This window comes from Crocuta crocuta, unplaced genomic scaffold (assembly GCF_008692635.1).
Source record: "Crocuta crocuta isolate KB4526 unplaced genomic scaffold, BGI_CrCroc_1.0 scaffold1133, whole genome shotgun sequence".
Classification (NCBI taxonomy): Eukaryota; Metazoa; Chordata; class Mammalia; order Carnivora; family Hyaenidae; genus Crocuta; species Crocuta crocuta.
Window position 1 is genome coordinate 1,167,111 of NW_027530366.1, and position 6,601 is coordinate 1,173,711.

Below are 6,601 nucleotides of genomic sequence, written 5' to 3' on the forward strand. Positions count from 1 at the left end.
TACCAGGAAGATTTATTTTTCTAGTAGGCTGCATGGTTTTCTGAACAACACTAGATTAGTCCCTGTAATGAGTTCTCAGTATACTAAGATGTGTACTAATGTGTACATTAACTCTGTGTGGGTATGATGGTTAAGTTTCTGTGTCCACTTGGCTGTGCCACAGTGCCCAGATATTTGGTCAAACATTCTGGATGACTGTGTGAGCATGTTTTTCTTAGATAAGACTAACATTTAAATTGATGGTGAAGTTTGAATAAAGCTGATGACCCTTCATAATGTTGGTGGGCTTCATACAATTAGTTGAAGGCCTTAAGAAAACAAAGTAATCTCTCTTGAGCAAGAAGAAATTATGCCTCCAGACTGCCTTTGCGCTAGAGCTGTAACCTCAACTGTTCCCTGGATCTCCAGCCTGCCAACTTGCCTTGCAGATTCTGCACTTATCAGGCCTCCATCATCAACAGAAGCCAATTTCGTATAATGTATCTCTCTCTCTCTCTCTCCACACACACACACACACACACCCTCTCTCTCTCTCTCTCTCTCTCTNCACTTCTGCATGTAATTTTTCTTAAATTTGGACAATATTCTCTACAAATCCTACCATGTTTCACATTTCTTCTAAAAGCTGAAAATTTGTGGGAATAAGACAAGTCAGTCCTTTTCTCATGGAGCTTATACTCTGGTAGGGAAGAAAAGGAACAACCAAATAAATAAATAAGCAAATATTATAATTTCAGGTAATTAAGACTCTGAAGAAACTGAAATAGGGTAATATGTACATAGTGATTTCACATTGGTGGCCAGAGATGTCCTCACTGTGGGAGTTACATTGGGACAGCTATGGCTCTTGCCCTCATAGATCTCATAACTAATTGGGGACACAGGAAAGTAAATGAAATATATAATTTGGGGCATGAGAGTTATATTAAAGTACAAAGAAGCAGTACCTATCATGGGCTGAGGTGGGGCAGAGAAGGTGTTCTGGAAAAAATCACATTCTGGCTGAGATCCATAATGTAAATCAGAGTTAGGCAAAGAAAAAAAAAGGCAAGGAGGAAGAAATGGGAACATTCCAGGTATAAGAGGTTTGTATGATTATCTAGAGACAAGGAAAAGCATGGCTTTTGGGGAGACAAAACCAGTTCAGTTGGTTGAAACTTATATATGAGCATGGAATTGTGAGTGATTAAGTTGGAGAATTAAACTGGACAAAATTGCAAAGGGCTTTGTGGATTCTGCTACTAAGGTCGAGGTACTGAGATGAGTTTTATTATCATTATTATCTTCTTTCTACACATAAGGAAACTGAGTCTCAGAGTAAATAATTTGCCCTTGGTTTCAAGGCTACTAAGTAGCAGAGTTAGGACTGACATATAGGTCTGTTTGACTCTACTACACCATGCTACCTTATAAGAATTCAATATAATGATTAAATCCTTCATAGGGAACACTGAGTAATGTGGTTTGGCTATAGCATATGGTATGTATAGGAAAATAGTGGGTCAAAAAAACTAGACAAGTACACTGAGGTCAGATTATAAAGAGAGGTACTTAAATGCCTGCCTGATTAATGTATACTTAATTATTTTGACCTTACAGATTAGGAAACTGAGGCTCAAAAAATGAAGAAATTTGTTCATGGTTTCAGGGTTAGTAAGTGGTGGAACTGGAATTTTATTGAGGTTTAACTGGTGCCAGAGTCTGAGGTTTGTACCATTTCTTCAAAACTGCTTCCCCTACTGTACCGTCAATTGATTCCTATACATTGACTCTATCTACTCAGCCATCCAAAAAAAAAAGACACCCAGAAAACAAAAATCCATATATTTTGAGTGCTTACTATGTGCCACAAACTGTATAAACTGTTCTGCATTCAGCAGATGATGTAGTACTTCCAGTAGTGCTGTAAAGGACAGCATCATATTTACTTTCATTTTATAAATGAGGAAACAGTCTCAGAGAGGCAGAATAACTTGCCTGATATTGCAGTGTGATTATATCACATAGCTGTGTATATAATGGTGATAGTTGAAGCTCTAGGAGTAGATGTGTTTACTGAGAAGGACAGTGAGGGGGAGAGAGAGAGGAAGAGAAGAAGAAGGAGGAGGAGGAGGAGGAGGAGGAGGATGGGGAGGAAGAGGGCGAGGGGAGAGGGAGGAGAAGGAGAAGAGAGGAGAGGGGAAGAAAGGAGAGGAGAAGCAAGCAAAAGGGAAGTGAAGGTCTCTTAGTCATTTGGGGTTGCCATAAGAAAATACCATAGACTGAGAGCTTAAACAACAATATTTTATTTCTTAAAGTTCTGGAGGGTAGAAGTCCACGATCAAGATGCTGGCAGATTTGGTTCTCTGGTGAAGGCTCTCTTCCTAGCTTGGAGGAGGCTGCCTTGATGTGTCCTCGTGTGTGTGTGTGTGTGTGTGTGTGTGTGTGTGTGTGAGAGAGAGAGAGAGAGAGAGAGAGAGAGAGAGAAAGACAGAGACACAGAGACACACACAGAGAGAGAACACAAGCAAGCTTATAAGGGCACTAATCCCATCATGAGGGCTTTACCCTCATAACTTTATCTATTTATTACCTTCCAAAGGCTCCATCTCCAAATACCATCACATTGGGGGTTAGGGCTTCAACATATCAATTTTCAGGGAACACACCTCAGTCCACAGCAGAAGGGAAGAGAAGAGAAAGAGAGAATGAAAGTGTGAACAGAACCTGAGAGAATTACCTTCAGAATTACATGAAGGGAGAGAAGGAGTCAAAGGAGCCAGTGGAGACAGAGATAATGGTCAGAGTGCTGTGCTCTGGAAGTTGAGGCAGGAAAGGGGTTTCTAAGAGGGCAGGGCCAAGAATTTTGAATGCTTCTAAGTCACTGTGGTGGACAAAGCCACATGGAAGTGCCTAACTGTTGGATTTGGTCACTAGGGATGTTTCAGAGAAGTTGCAGCCAACAGGCTGATGGGAATGGAGGACAGACTTCAGGGGATTAAAGAAAAAGAGAATAGGGCACAGGTGGATGCATAAGTCAGGTAGAAACAGGGCAGAGAGAAGACAGGGATATCTGAAGTAAACCAGTTTCAATGGGGGACACTAAATTATTTTTGAACAATTGACAGGAAGGGGATAGAAGAGGAGAGACTGAGGTTCATTTACATCAGCGAGGGTGCTAAATCACTAATGAGGAAGCTCCTGGAGTTGCTTGAAGGGGAAGAGGGCTTAGTAGAGTTGGAGAGCTCAGCTTTGGACAGGACCATATGTGTGAGTACAATGGACATAATGCAAGTTTTATAGTATTACAGACTTGGTTTTTGCTTCTTGATTTGACTACTTCATAACTTATGACCTTGTTGATGTCATTTAATCTCTCTTGGCCTCAATTTCCTTAACTGTCAAATGGAGGCAATGATAGGACCTATTTCTTGGGAGTGGTTGTGAGAATCCAGTAAGATAATAGCTGTGAATGCATCTTAAAAAATAAAAGACATAAAGTCTGGCATCTAGATCTGCTCAATAAAGGGAAGCAGAAGGAAAAAGCAGAGATATTGGGAGGAATGAAATTGGGTTAGCATGTACGAACTGGGCTCATATTCAAAAGGTAGCCTGAAGAACATTGTCCTTTGCATAAATTGGGTCCACCAGTGCCCCACTGTGATAAATGTTAGTGCTTCTCACTAATATTACTGGGGCTTTTCCTTCTGGGCACAGAGTAGGACTATACTTTTCTCCTATTTTGAAGTTGGATATGATCATATGACTTACTATGGTAAATGGAATATGAGTGGAATTGACATGCATCATTTCTATGTGGAGCACTTAATTGTTGGTTCTCAATCCTCTGGTACTCTCTTCCTCTGCCTTGTCAAATTGGGAAGCACTCTGATAACAGAAATGCAACGCTGAGCCAGCTAATGGAGGACAGCTACCTGAGACAGTCACCCAGACCTGCAGTGGGAAACAAAAGACTCATACTCTTTTAACCCACTGAGATTTTGAAATTATTTACTATTGCAGTACAACCTGGCCTATCTTAATTTATATGACAGAAAAGGCAAAATCAAAGCATCCCTTAATCTAATACCTAGTAGTGTCTTTGAGGACACTGTATGAAAAGTGAGAATAAAGTTAATGTGACCGATTTTTAACAACTTGCCAGAATTTATAATCCCCCAAATTAATGTTCTTGCCTTCAAAGTAGTCACTGTGGGATTATATAATGATTTAAACGATGTTAAAAAACAGTTATGAAATTACTTTTACAACCTAGACTCAAAATTGATTAATTTGATCATTTACTATGTGCTGGGAACTGGGAATACAGAGATGAAAAGACATATTCTTTCCCCTTCAGGAGTTCATAGTGTTGTAGCAGGAAATATATAAAGTGTTCTAAAATATGTTAGTATTTCAGTGCATGGCAGAGTCATAGATGAGGAAATGGTCAGTTCTATCAGAGAGATTCAGGAAAGGTTTCATAGATGAGAGATGATTAGGTGTTCACTAGACAGACTGGGGGTGCAAGTGAGTCTATTCCAGGCAGAGGAGTAACAGGAGCAAAGGCATGGATGTTTGTAGTATCATGGCACACTTGTGTAAGTGCAGATATTTCTGTATATCCAGAGCCTAATGTGAGAAGGGGATGCCATAAGACATGAGGCTGGCAAAAAGGTATGGGCAGATCATGAAGGGCCATCCATTGTGCTAGCAAGGATTGTAGCATAGGCAGGGTAGTTCTGGGGTTAGTGGTTCAAAATCCTTTTCTTTTTTAAAATTTTCTTAACATTTATTTATTTTTGAGAAACAGAGTAGTGAGTGGGGGAGGGGAAGAGAAAGAAGGACACACAGAATCTAAAACAGGCTCCAGGTTCTGAGCAAGCATTCAGCGCAGAGCCTGACGCGGGGCTCGAACCCATAAACTACGAAATCATACCTGAGCCAAAGTTGGATGCTCAACTGACTGAGCCACTCAGGTGCCCCCAAAATCCTTTTCTGCAAAAGAAAAAAGAGTGGCATCACCACTTGTGTAGCAGAATACTAATGGTGGCTTCCAAATACCTCAAGGTATGTCACTATTCTGAAAAACATTACCTTGATATTTGTCTCCTTGGGTTTCTGATTAAGTACAAGTCTCTCTACTTCCTTAATAGGCTCTGTTCTGCTTTCATGTTTTTATCCTCTTTTTGAATTATGTTTAATATCTTTTTAAGTTTATTTATTTATTTTGAACGAGAAATAGAGAGCATCAGTGGAGGAGGGTCAGAGAGAGGGAGAGAGAGAATTTCAAGCAGGCTCCATGCTGACCGACTTAAGGCTTGATCCCAAGAACTGTGAAATCATGACATGAGCCAAAATCGAGATGGATGCTTAACTGCCTGAACCACCTAGGTGCCCCATGTTTAATCTTAAAACTCATTTCAAATTATTTGGGAAATAGGTATGAATCCAAAGTCAGAGTATCAGAAAAACACTGAACTCTAGAGCTAGAAGAAGCTTTTGCATATGACTCAGGGTGAGGTGTACTGGGTATCAGTAGAACCACTCTTATAGGTAGGACTTTGTCCTCAGGTCCTCCCCGAAACTCTTATACTTAACTTTGCCATGTTTTATGTGTGTGACAGGATGAGGCTTGGAAACCCACCTCAAATACCATGCTGTCATCTAATATCTCAGATTCTAGGAAACCAAGTCGCAAATACTGCATGTGGGGGGCACCTGGGTGGCTCAGTTGGTTAAGCATCAGACTCTTGATTTTGGCTTAGGTTTGATTTCTTGCAGTTTGTGGGATCAGGTCCCACATGGGGCTCTGCACTGATGGCATGGAGCCTGCTTGGAATTCTCTCTCTCCCTGTGGTCTTTAAAAAAACAAACAAACAAATAAATAAATAAAATGAAAATCAAATACCACATGGATGAATGCTGGGAGTAACCAGCCCCAAATTTCTGAATTAAATTTCAGTTCAGTCCCTCTAGTTTTACTAGTGTTTCTCTTTAAACCTTCTATAAGATGTGTGTTTCCCCTTCTGTATTTTCCAGAGTTTATTCAGAGTTCTTTTCATTTGTTATACTTAAGGATGAACAAAATATTCTTGATATTTCAGGCAGAATAGTAATTTCCAGGAATCAGTTTACATACACATTGGGTCTAGTGTCCAAATCTTAATGAAAAATGGCAAAGGATTTGCCATTTGCTCATATCACAGAAGCATTGCAGTATTCAGTGGCTACTTTGGAGACCTAACTGAAGAGTTGAATAAAAATTTTGCAGTGCTTGTTCCTGGTACATTCTGTTCATAAGTTATTGTCTAAAAATTCAAGGGTCACATGATAGAAAAGGGGTAACCCCCTATTAAAAACCTCATTGTGAAGATAAAATGTTAGTGTCAATTATCGTCTCCAGCAGATGAACAATAGGGGAAGGGGAAAAAAGAGAGGGAGGCAACTTGTTAGAGACCATTAACTATAGAGAGCAAACTGAGGGTTGATGGAAAGGAGGTGGGTGGGGAAATAGGCTAAATGGTTGATGACTATTAAGGAGGGCACTTGTTGTGTTGAGCAATGGGTGTTATACGTAAGCGATGAATGACTAAATTCTACTTCTGAATCCCATACCACA